The 12,344-nt window shown below is 39.0% G+C and overlaps 1 long non-coding RNA gene across 1 annotated transcript in view; it reads right to left on the reverse strand.

The window, feature by feature from the left end:
* LOC147076893 (uncharacterized) overlaps nucleotides 1-12,344 on the reverse strand; it is a 300,090-nt gene that overhangs the window by 267,987 nt on the left and 19,759 nt on the right. The window lies entirely within an intron of this gene.

Here is a 12,344-nt window from a genome sequence, read left to right on the forward strand (position 1 = left end):
ACATCAAATAGTACCTATCCAGTCATTTTATTCATCGATCGAGTAACATCACATAATCAAATCGTACGAATTAAGTTTAATAATAATATGTAACACATTGCAAATAGATGTATTTGCACAATAATTAATGCAACGAGGATACTTTCAACCAGTAGATGTACAAAGTCCCTATTTGGTCAGATGAAGAAAATGTGGACGAAGGGGGTCCATGACTGATCTATTGAAAACCCTAAAGAAGTTTACTCCAAAAATACGTATTTTCCCTCTATTTTGAAATGCGTTGTTGATAACATTAAACCGGGATATCTTATAAAAATCGTTTCAGGACATGACGTGGTCTCTTACCTGTTAATAAAAACGCTGTTCATTGTATATAAAGCTTACCCACCTAGCAAAACTAATTTTAACTCAACAAAATGATAAGATTATAATTATTATTCGAATTTGACTTTGAAGTCCTTGAGATAGGGTTTGCTCTTTCTTCTTCGCGTGAGGATATATTCTACTAATTTATTTTCCCTTTTCTTGTCGTTGGTCGTTCCTGTTTTTAATTACTGGTCATACCCGCGCGTAAATTTTTTATGTATGTAATTTGGTATTCTTTTGTCTTCATTATGGATTTGCCTTTTGACAGTTTCAGATGTAGCCTATGATTTGACGTTTCTAATTATCAAAAAAATTATCTTGGACGAACGTTAAGTGATAGTTAAGTGAACGTTAAGTGATCAGTGATTATGGCGCAACATCTGAATTACCGTGAGGAGGATATTCTAAAAGCAATGGACAACAGACGGCGAAGCAGAACTGCTACAGGAGGAAAAGTTCAACGTAGGTACGAGCGTCGATTAAGATGCTAATGTTTGAGGTATCCTCGTTACGTACCTTATTTCAGCAGGGGGACCAGCAAGGAGTGCCACAACGCCCAAAAAACAATTCTTGCCCCTACGGTCGTAGAGTTAGATCTAAATGACAAGTTGCGTCGGTGCGACCACTCGTCATCAGCTAACCATCTGACGAAGAGGACCATCGCGGCCCTCCAGAATGCGATGTTTTCCCATCGGGACAGCTTCTGAAAGCGTATGCAAGGGTTAGTGGATTGGGCAACCAATTCTCAAAAAATCATAACAGCGATGAGCCTGTACCAAAAAATCGAAGGGGGTTTTGGGGACAACACATAATAAAATTTGCGAGAACATGACTCAGATCCTTACCAGAAGGATACCTTCACTCGGGAGGCACTATCAAGGATTCCTCCGAGCTTAAAGCCCGGAAGGCCCTCGAACTCAAATTATGGCCGGGGTACTCCCAAGGGGCGACGTCCTGTGGGAAGGGAGTTCTCCATCGGAGGTACGGGCTCCACCAGGGATCCGTACTCTAAGCGAAGGTGACCGCATCTGGACGACCAATAACATTGGGGACCGCTTAAGAGACTTTCGTGGAGTCTGGATGGCGTAGTTCCCCCCCCCCCCCAACATTGGTAAAAAATAATAGCCGTAGCCCGCATACCTTTTGTGCGGATACCACTATTGGTAAGTCCTTCTTTACTTTTACGGAAAGATTTTAAAACGCAACAATCAGCAGAGGTCACTCTCGAGATCGAGGACTTAAAGAACTCAGGGGTTCTAGAAGAAGCGGGTCAAACCCCCAGTTTTTCTCTCAACCCTGTTTCTGATCAAGAAAAAAGACGGGGCTCTATGCCCTGTTTTCAACCGAAAGCGTTTGAATGCGTTCCTACAGCCAAAGCCATTCAAACTAATTCACCATTACGAGGTTGCAGCCGTCTTACAAACAGAAGACTGGCTAGTAATAATAGATCTAAGCCAGGCGTCCCTCCAGGTACCAATGGCTTCTCAACATCGTCGATTTGTTCGACTAGCCTATCAAGGGGAGCTCCTACAATTCACGTGACTCCCGTTCGTGCTGCCAACCGCTCCGATTATGTTGGCATCCCTGACCAATTGGGTCGCCGAACGCCTACGAAAGAATGGCTGAGAATATTCACTAACCTAGACGACTTCTTAGTAGCCAACCAATACGAGAAACAGTCTCGGTTCAGGTGGAATACAGGATAACCTTCCTACAGTCTTTAGGGTGGTTAATAAATATTAAAAGATCCTGTCTGAACCCAAGCCAACAATGAGGGTCCCTGGACATCACGTAGGACACACACACCAAGCGGAGGTTCCTGTCGCCGGAGAATTGTGTAGCACTCCGTCACCATCTGCTAATGCAGGTACAAAAAGGCAGTTGGTCCCTCAGACAGGCACATATCCAATCCCTTCTGGGGCGACTCAACTTCACATCCTACCTCCACGAGGAAGGTTGTATTGCCGACGGCTACAACGCTCCAGTCATCAATATGGCCGAGGTCCCATCCTCGCTAATTGATGACAATCCCACCACAGGCCCAACAGGACATCATGTGGTGGCCCTAAGCGAAAGGATCCTCAGATTTGACACAACGCGGGTACAAAAAGGCAGTTGGTCCCTCAGGCAGACACATGTTCAATCCCTTCTGGGGCGACTTAACTTCGCATCCTACCTCCACGAGGAAGGTTGCATTGCCGACGGCTACAAAGCTCCAGTCATTAATATTGTCGAGGTCCCATTCTCGCCAATAGACGACAATCCCACCACAGGCCTAACAGGACATCATGTGGTGGCTCCAGGTGATAGGCTCCTCAGAGTTGACACACATCAATCACTTTCTGATGACAGACGCAGCTGACACAGGCTAGGGAGCCCAACTGAATGAACACCACCTATCAGGTACGTGGGAACAAGACCAGTTACCATGGCATGGCATTCCAACAGGAAGAAAATGTTTGCAATTCAATCTCAGGTACAATCAATCATAGGATCAGATCTGCTTCTGCAGACAGACAACGAAACAGTGGTGCCATACATCAACAACGAGGGCGGCACAAAATCTGTCACCCTCCTAAACCTATGCCGACAGACACTAGTATTTACCAGTCTAGCCAACATCATGTTTACTACATTATACACAACTGCGTGGCAGATCATCTCTCCCGCAGACAACTCATTCCCGAATGGCACCTCATCAACACCGCAACCACCCCCCTGTTTCTGTTCCCGAGGTGGATTTATTCGCAAGCGAAACAGCACATGTCATTGCAACGTATGTGTCACGAGACGTTACAGACAGTGGCGCGCTGTTTCACGACGCCTTCAGCCGAGTGTATGACTTCAGATTGGCGTGAATATTTCCCCCACCAAACTTAATTTCACGAGTCCTAGCGCACCTGAACTCAGAAAAAGGGAAGTACTTACTAGTGGCACCGAGCTGGAAATAATGCTTTTGGGGAGTGGACTTACGAAAAAGGGCGATAGTACCTCCTTATACAATGCCGCACCTACATACGACACTAGTAGGTATGGAGACCAACCGTCCACCTCCAAGGACCCAGGACCTGTTCCTTCAACTATGGCTAATTTCGGGTGGGGTGGAAATAACATCAAATTGAATGGTGGAAGAAAGGGCACTCCTTACTTTCAGATGGCGGCCTTCGACTCTAAAAACTTACAAACCAGCTTGGAACAAATGGAAGACAATGACATGAGTAACAAGAACCTAATGGATCATAATAGCCCTCAACGAATGGAATTGGCCAGATACCTAGGCAACATGCACAACAAAGAGGGTTTGTCGTACAACACCATCCTGGTGCATAAGTCAGCCATAACCACTTTTTGCAAACCGATTATCATTGTAGATATCAGCATCAACGTGGTAGTACAACACAATATGTTACAGGCAATTTCGGTACATAAAACGAAACCCGTCAAACCACCGGTTTGGGATCCAGGACGAGTGGTAGATCATCTTAGGAAAACAACACCGGTGGAGTACAACCTATTCGAAACCTCTCGCAGGACAGCTACCTACTCGGCTGCTTCTCGCATCGGGACGAAGGGCTCATGGCCTCACACTACTAATAGTAGACAATGGATTGGTGGAAAAACGTGACTACATAATTGTATGGCCAATGTTTGGCGCAAATACAAATACCGCCAAGCATCGTCAATCGGAATGGAAGCTAAGCGCTTCCACGTGTCAAAACATCGACCCAGTATTATTCTGGTTACGGAAACTCGTCTGCATGTCAAACCCTAGGAGAGGGGAAGGTAGGGATATTTCGGAATTATTTATATCTTCAAGAGGATCACCAAAACCAGCCACCAGGACAGTTATAGGGAATTGGATAAGGTCAGTACTGTTGGAAGCAGGGGTACAAGAACCACCAGGCAGTGTCCGCTCAGTGGTGACTTCCTTAAACTGTACATATACCCAATGATAATCTTAAAGAGAGGTATCTGGCGTAGTGAGTCAACATTTCACGACAACTACCAGAGAACGATGGATACACCACCATCAGAAGGGGAAAAGAACCCATTAACTTCTCTATTCAACCATATACATGGAAAGTCACGATGGTCTTTTACCTCGTCAATGAATCATTGTCACATACAGGAATTTGGCATACCCAACACCAGGTGATAACAAACAGATATCTCAAGGACTTCAAAGTCAAATTCGAATAATGAAAGGAGTTTTACCTACCAATAAAACTCTTATTATTCATGTTGACTTTGAAGTCCAGGTAACTTCTACCTGGTTCCTTGAGTCATATCATAATGAAGACAAAAGAATCCCAAATTACATACATAAAAAATTTACGCGCGGGTATGACCAGTAAATAAAAACAGGAACGACCAACGACAAGAAAAGGGAAAATAAATTAGTAGAATATATCCTCACGCGAAGAAGAAAGAGCAAACCCTATCTCAAGGACTTCAAAGTCAACATGAATAATAAGAGTTTTATTGGTAGGTAAAACTCCTTTCATTATCATTAATATAGGTAGCGAAAGTGTAACCTTTGATTTTTTCAACATGGTCGTTGGTGAAGATAGAATACAAATTGTTTACTATTATTAATAATACACGACAGATACCTAGGCAGCGAAAAAAATTCTAAAATATCAAACGTTTTGTATCAATTGTGGCACTATTTTAAAACGTCATCACAAAATGAAAAAGCCAGTGCAGTATTTGAATGCAGTTGACTCCCGGAAAATCACATCGACACCCCAAATTAAACAGATTCACGAACCAACTACCAACCCTTAAATACCCTCAAAAAGTTGAGATTTTTAGCGGCATTCTGGACTTGATTGAGACCTCCATTCGATGATTTTGGACAACAAGAAAATATATGATTAAATTTCCTCACTGTCATGCTTAGAACGTGGCAACCGCACCAAGCGGGTTAGAATCATAGATCATTATATTATCCCGAGCATCATATCCATAGACTATAGATATTATAGACGCCACCCGTTGCATTGCTAAATGAAGCTAGGTGCCGTGCGTTTGGTTTGTGGACGAGCGAACGCATTCGCCTATAAATGTTCGAGACCATAGACCATTTCGCTAGTGCTCCGATTTTCTGTTTTTTTACGTTATATAGTATTTTTAAGCGGTCAAAATGCAACCAATTAGGTAAATATATCCATAATTTAAGTTATTTTAAAGAAACACTAGGTCACTGATATTAAAATAAATAATAATATACAAATAAATTGTCACGAACATGTATCAACTTACCTATGAAACGTAATACCATTTTCTTGCTTATCAGTACGGCTACCATATTTTAATACAACATGCAGAACCACCTTTCCTACTTAATTAACTAAAAATATTTACCACTGACTTTATGTTTAACACAAAAAATAGCAAATTTAGCAACACGAATAATACGCTACGTGAAGCGATTCAGCACAATTTGCCGGCGATATTTTTGGAAACCAACTTAAAAATATGTAGACCTTTTATCTTACTCTCGAGCGTGTCGCAGAGATTATAAGGGTGCCGAATACTTTCTCACTCGCACTCATGCATCGTTTTTGTTCAGGCCTTGATCATATCATATTATTATGACTGGAAATGGTGGCTTCGCTGGCAGGCTCTTTGAGTTTGGACTTGCAAACCGTCCGATATGTAGATGCTGAAGGGAAATACTGATAACGTCTCTAGTTAAAATGCTGCCTCTAGGCAGCAGCAAAATGCCGCCTCATTTTTTTTAATACATATTATTTGTATCATCCTTTCATGAATCCAATATCTAAAAAATGTGTTGTATAGATATATTACTAACAAAATATGACTAATCGAAAATCTGCAAGTGTGGTCTCTGATTTCTGGTCACCAGGGACGTTGAAGGGTAACGGAATTTAACTAGATATCATCAATCCGATAAAACCAGTAAGCTGATTTCTTTAATGGAAAGAATATTTATTTTCATTATTACTAAGTTTATGTAGCTATTTCTATATCTTCCCTATTCCAAATGATTTTCCTCGATTTACCGTCCTGCGAGAAACTGCGTCCCCAAGCGACCCTCAATCTGCCTACCCCCACGGGACGTTACTGGCCAGAGTTCACTTTGAGCATAGAAACCTAAGTCTTGGTCAACATCTTCTCCTAGTCCAATAATTGGACTTAAACAATTACTTAATGGACCTTAACAACTACTGTTTCACATGCGTCACATCAGCGACGTCCCTAGACAAATGCCGCCTCTAAGCAGCGCCAAATTGCCGCCCCATGTTTTTACACAGTAATTTTTATCATCCTTTCATGACGCCAATATCTAAAAACGTGTTGTATGGATACATTACTAACAAAATATATACAACTAAAACATAAAATTAGATTTATCAATATTTTTTTAATGTGAGGATTTTTTGACGTAGGTAATATAGGTAGTGGGTTCTTGCATGTCATTTTTGCTATACATTGATGTGCGATGCATTCATTTGCTCTGTTTTGAGGAATTAAATTCCATGCGCACTGGTTAATAAGTCACACTGTAATTATCGGACGTCGAAAGACAACGGAAGTAAACTAAACATAGCGAATCCGACAAAAAATTACAGTCATGTTAATTAATACATTTAGTCTCCAGCCACTGAGCTGAATGTTTTAATGGAAAGATATTTTCGTTGTCACCAAAATTAGGTAGCTATTTCTATATTTATACCAAATGATTCTCTTCGGTTTGCCGTCCTTCGAGTAACTGCCGCTCCCAAGCGACGCTCAATCTGTCTACCCCCACGGGACGTCACATCATCAATAATTGTAGGGTCCCGAGATACGCATGATTTAGACCGAGTGTGGTGCGGGGATAGTTTCAGTGGAGGGCGCTTAACTTCAATGTCATCGCTAAGGGCTCAGCCTAAAAGGACTGCATTGCAGATATTACGACCCGTTTTTGTGTGAAGGACTAGTCTGACTTTGATAGCTGATGAATGTAAACTTATAATTTATTAATAACACTAAGAGTCAATATATTTGATTTGAGAATTTCTTATAATTTTATTCAATTTGATACGAGAACGGGCGATTCAATATGTCAAGCAATCTGTGATCTGATTTTTACAGCTGAAAAGTGGACCACCGGTTGCTCGTGCAAAAAGTTATGCTCAGGCTTTATTAATCTAAAGATGGCGGTGGCTCAGTCTAAAAGGACTGCATTACAGCCGTAAGAAAAGAATGAAGTACTTTTCTGAAGTTACCTAAGAAATCGATCTTCTCAGGTCGCTGAAAAGTGTTCCATCGAAGGTTGCGTTCGTATGTCGTTACAAAAGAATTATATAGGTAATGAAAGGCTTTGATAGACTGGCAAAGATGGAGTAGATTGGTTAATTAGTTACTATAGATCGCCGCACATATTAAGTGAGCGTATGATTTATCTCACTCAATCATATCCGCGTTTTGCGCGGTCGTCCTTATTAAATGTATTATTTAATAATTTTACAATGCACGAGTCACCGAAATTCTATATTCTTCCTACATATTCCGTTATGTAGTAAAATTATTGTATTTATTTTAGTTCTGCCACCGACCGTGTCACTCAGCTGCTCACCCATTACTCCTTTGTTTTGGGTGAGGGTCTCGCAGCGACCTCCTTCATCGGTTAAGACCTAACATTTAATACGGTACATTTTAAAAACCTTTCATTCATCGGCATATTTTATTTTAACACATTTATAATTCTTACATCTTTTAGTGTGTGGCCCAGAGATTTGACAGAACCTGGTCGACCGAGTAGAAAAGAACAACTCAGCCTTGCTTCCCACCCTTCACCTGCAAGGTCATACCTCGCCCATAAGCCCATAAACCGAGTCATCGTGAATAATATTTTAGCGTAGGTACCTAACAATCTATTAGTTCCCTATTTACTCGCTTGTGTATTCAACTCGACATGCTACTATACTTATCTGTTTAACCAAGGGGTGCTCACGTGACGATTTTTATCGTTCAATATGACTGATTGTTTGTGCTACCTCTGACTAACCTTTTTAATACAATAGTAGGCACGAGAACGGCAGAAATTAAAGATCTTGGCATATTGTTTAACTCAAGTTTATCATTTCGCTCACACATCACTTCTGCAGCATTGCAAGCTTCTACAATTCGTCATGAGAGAAGCCAAGCCATTCAGGAATCGTTAGTACGGAGTATTTTTGAGTATGGTTCCATTATTTGGAGTCCTCATAAGGTTTCCTATAAACTTGTTTTAGAGCGTGTTCCGAAAAAAAATCTTCGACATCTTTACCATTTTAATGTCTATAATTATTTTCCTTTTGACAGCTTCTCAAACGAGTGTTTTCAGATTAACCTACTTTCTTCAAGGTATGCTCGCCTTGTCGGTCACTTCAGCATGTTCCCTGCATTCACGTGGTATAGTTTCCAATCCCGATATTCTAGAAAATTTGAATTATTATGCACCCGTCAATTACATTGACCTGATTTGGGTGAAAACTGTTTCCTCATTGACACGCCCACCAGGCGCCAATAGCGAGGGCTGTGCGGCTCGTCAACGCACTCCCAACAGATATAGACATTTTTAGAGATGCAATATGCATTCTGTATTTAAAATTCTATTTTATTGTTTAATTCGTTTTGTTTTGTCTAGCTACCTTGTTTTTTCTTTAGTTGCTTTATTGTACTTACTTTTCATACGAAATGTCATGTTATGAACGTCTTGAATTAATACTTTGTTATGTGCTCAACGTGCTTTTTGTTTAAATAAATTAAAATAAACAAATATCTTAATTGCAATGGTTGATATTCGTATCGAGCAGTTATCGGAAGTTTCGAATACCTACATAATTCGAGTGTTCGGTGTCTGTTTTGCCTCCTAGTATGTAGAATCGTCCCCATAGTTAAAACTTCATATTATGAAATACGATAGAAGGAAATTAGGTATGGAAAAGGGAACACTTTTACACAATGCTCTACCGGCTTCCAGTGAACAAGGAACGAAAAAATTGTTAGGATCTGGTATGGTGAAAACATTATACTTAAATAAAATACGTATACCTATTAATTGCTGACAAAAGGACTTTATTTAGGTATTTAATAATATTACAACAGGTATGTAGGATGCGGAATGTGGTCCCAGGCTAAATAGCGTAACAGGTGGACTGGCGTCAACTTCCAGTGTTCCAAAACGAAACCAGCCAACGGCAATCTAACTTTTTAGTTCATTCGAGGAAGGAGCCGATCTTGATTGAAAACCACCAAAAGAGAGTAGGTAAACTGCGAACGAACTACCCATAATTATTTGTCTTACAATGATTAATTTGTATAAACAAGAAGTAAGGATTGAAATAAGTTAAGCAACATGGCTGTAGATTAAATAAGCTGAAATGATATTACTTAAACTTAAAACTATGATTAAAATTAAATGAGGATCGCAGACGTGCACGTGAGAAACATTGGGAAAAAGGATAACGACTGAAACGTATCGACGTACTGTTAAATCCGTCAAGGAAGAAGGTAAAGGAATCAAGTTACTTGTATTGAAAGAGACCCTTTTACACTAGGTACACATCTAATATGACAATTATTTGAAAGGGCAGTTAAAGATGTATGTGTTAATAAGTCAGTATATTGTGTATAGGTTTCGTCTAATAAATGTACAGGTTTGATTTAATTTGAAATACTTAACAAGTTTTTATTTTTATGCACAGCCTTATTACGTAGTGCATTTTTGTTTACTTGTTAATATAGCTAATACAATTTTAAAGTAAGCCGCAGCGACGTCTCTATTAATGGCTGATATACGTATTATAAAATTCGTAAAAACGTATTATAAAATTCAAAAAAATATTTTATATTCGATGTGTAATTTGACGGCCACGATTGCTGACCGGATACCACGTCCGCTTATAATGTCGTGGTTCCGGGAGTCAAATATCGGGGCTAACAACAAATTCACATGTTATTTTCCAATGTGTGTTTGGATCATATTATGGTTGACCAAGTGACTAACATCCGTTTCTCTTAAAAACTAAAATCTGTTAACACAAACTCCATCTGTGGAGGCCCATAATTATATTCTTCTTATGATTGGAAATGGTAATTTCGCACTCTGCTAAAAGTATATGAATAACAATAACACTAGACACCTAAGACATTTAACTGTTTTCCTTTCAATAATTCGTCAAATGATTATTTTCCGACTGCCTTTCTACAAGGCATGCTTACTTTTAACTCTCTTGAATATCGTCGGTCCCTTCTTCTCTTGAAACACTTTTGCTTGTTAGCGCGAGGGATGGTTTCCAATCCTGGTGATATAATAAATTTGAATTTACATGCACCTGCCAATTACCCACGTAGTCATGATTTATTCTGGATCGGAACCGTTTCCTCGTGTCAAGCCTATCAGGCACCATTAGCGAGGAGCGCAAGATTAGTAAATGCGCTCCCTTAAGACATAGACATTTTCAGTGATGTACTTTGCATTTTGTTTTTGAAACTTTATTTTTCTGTGTAAAATTGTATGCTTTCGTTTTCAAAATTTTATTTTTCTGTATTAAATTGTACTTAATTATGTTTTGATTTAATTTGTTTTTCTGTTATTATTATTATTATATTCTATATTCTCTTCTTCTCTCTTGTGAGGGTAATATTAGTTATAATGTAAATCTCATGTTGTGTAAGTCTTGAATTTAGATTTGCTATGTACACAATGTTTTGTATTCTTAAATAAATAAATAAATAACGCCAATTAGACTCTATTGATTTTTATTTTATTGGGGTTATCAATTAAAAAGGGGCTTTTTGAGATGATTTAAAAATATATTACAGTGAAAAAATTGTATTAACGTTAAATCCAACCATTTACGCTTGGCATAGAAAAACGTTGCTTATCAGAAATATGTAATATGGACTTATCGCTATCTGAAAAAAGGATATTTTCCTACAGAAAGAAAAATAATAAACATCGCATGTTTATTCCGTTTTAATTGTATGTACAATTTGGTGTCTTTTTAGACTACCAGCTTGCGAAAATTTTCGTAAGCATATATCACACTCATGCGGTTTCTCGCCACTATGAATCATTTGGTGGGTTTTTAAATTGCTTTTCTGCAAAAACTGCGCTAAACATACATCGCACTGAAATGGTTTTTTACCAGTATGTGTCAATTGATGTTTTTTGAGACTATCTACTGTGGTAAATTTATTCGAACATATATCACACTGAATCGGCTTTTCACCAGCGTGAGACACCTTATGCGCTTTCAGATAACTGTTACGAGAGAATCTCACTGAGCAAACATCGCAAGCAAACGGTTTTTCGCCGGTATGTATCATTCTATGTAATCTTAAATGACCACTCCGAGCGAATTTCATGGAACAATCTTCGCATTCAAACGGTTTTTCACCTGTATGAATCATTTTATGTAATTTTAGGTAACTATTTTGAGTAAATTTCAATAAACAAATATCACACTCAAATGACTTTTCACCTGTATGAACTAATTGATGCCTTTTTAGATGACTACTACGCGAGAACTTCATTAAACAAATAACACACTCATGAGGTTTTTCTCCAGTGTGTTTGAATTTATGTACTTTTAGATAATTACTTTGGGAGAATTTCATTGGACATATATCACATTCGTACAGTTTTTCACCTGTATGTATTAACTGATGTCTTTTCAAATGACAGCCACGCAAAAATTTAAATGAGCAAACATTACATTCAAAAGGCTTTTCGCCTGTATGAATAATTTGATGTCGTTTCAATTGACTTTTTAGTAAAAAATTTACTAAACAAACATCACATGTATAATACGTCGTATCGGCCTTGTGTATCAATTCGTGGCTTTTGAGACCTTCTAAGCTTTTAAATTTAGACGAGCAGATTTCACATATGTATGGTTTTTCATCCGTGTGAGTTAGTTGGTGTTTTTTGAGACCATTATTCCGCGCAAATTTCATTTTACATGTCTCATACTCGT

The sequence above is a fragment of the Rhyacophila brunnea genome, unplaced genomic scaffold (assembly GCF_057557595.1).
Source record: "Rhyacophila brunnea isolate RB1 unplaced genomic scaffold, BYU_Rbru_1.0 scaffold_13, whole genome shotgun sequence".
NCBI lineage: Eukaryota > Metazoa > Arthropoda > Insecta > Trichoptera > Rhyacophilidae > Rhyacophila > Rhyacophila brunnea.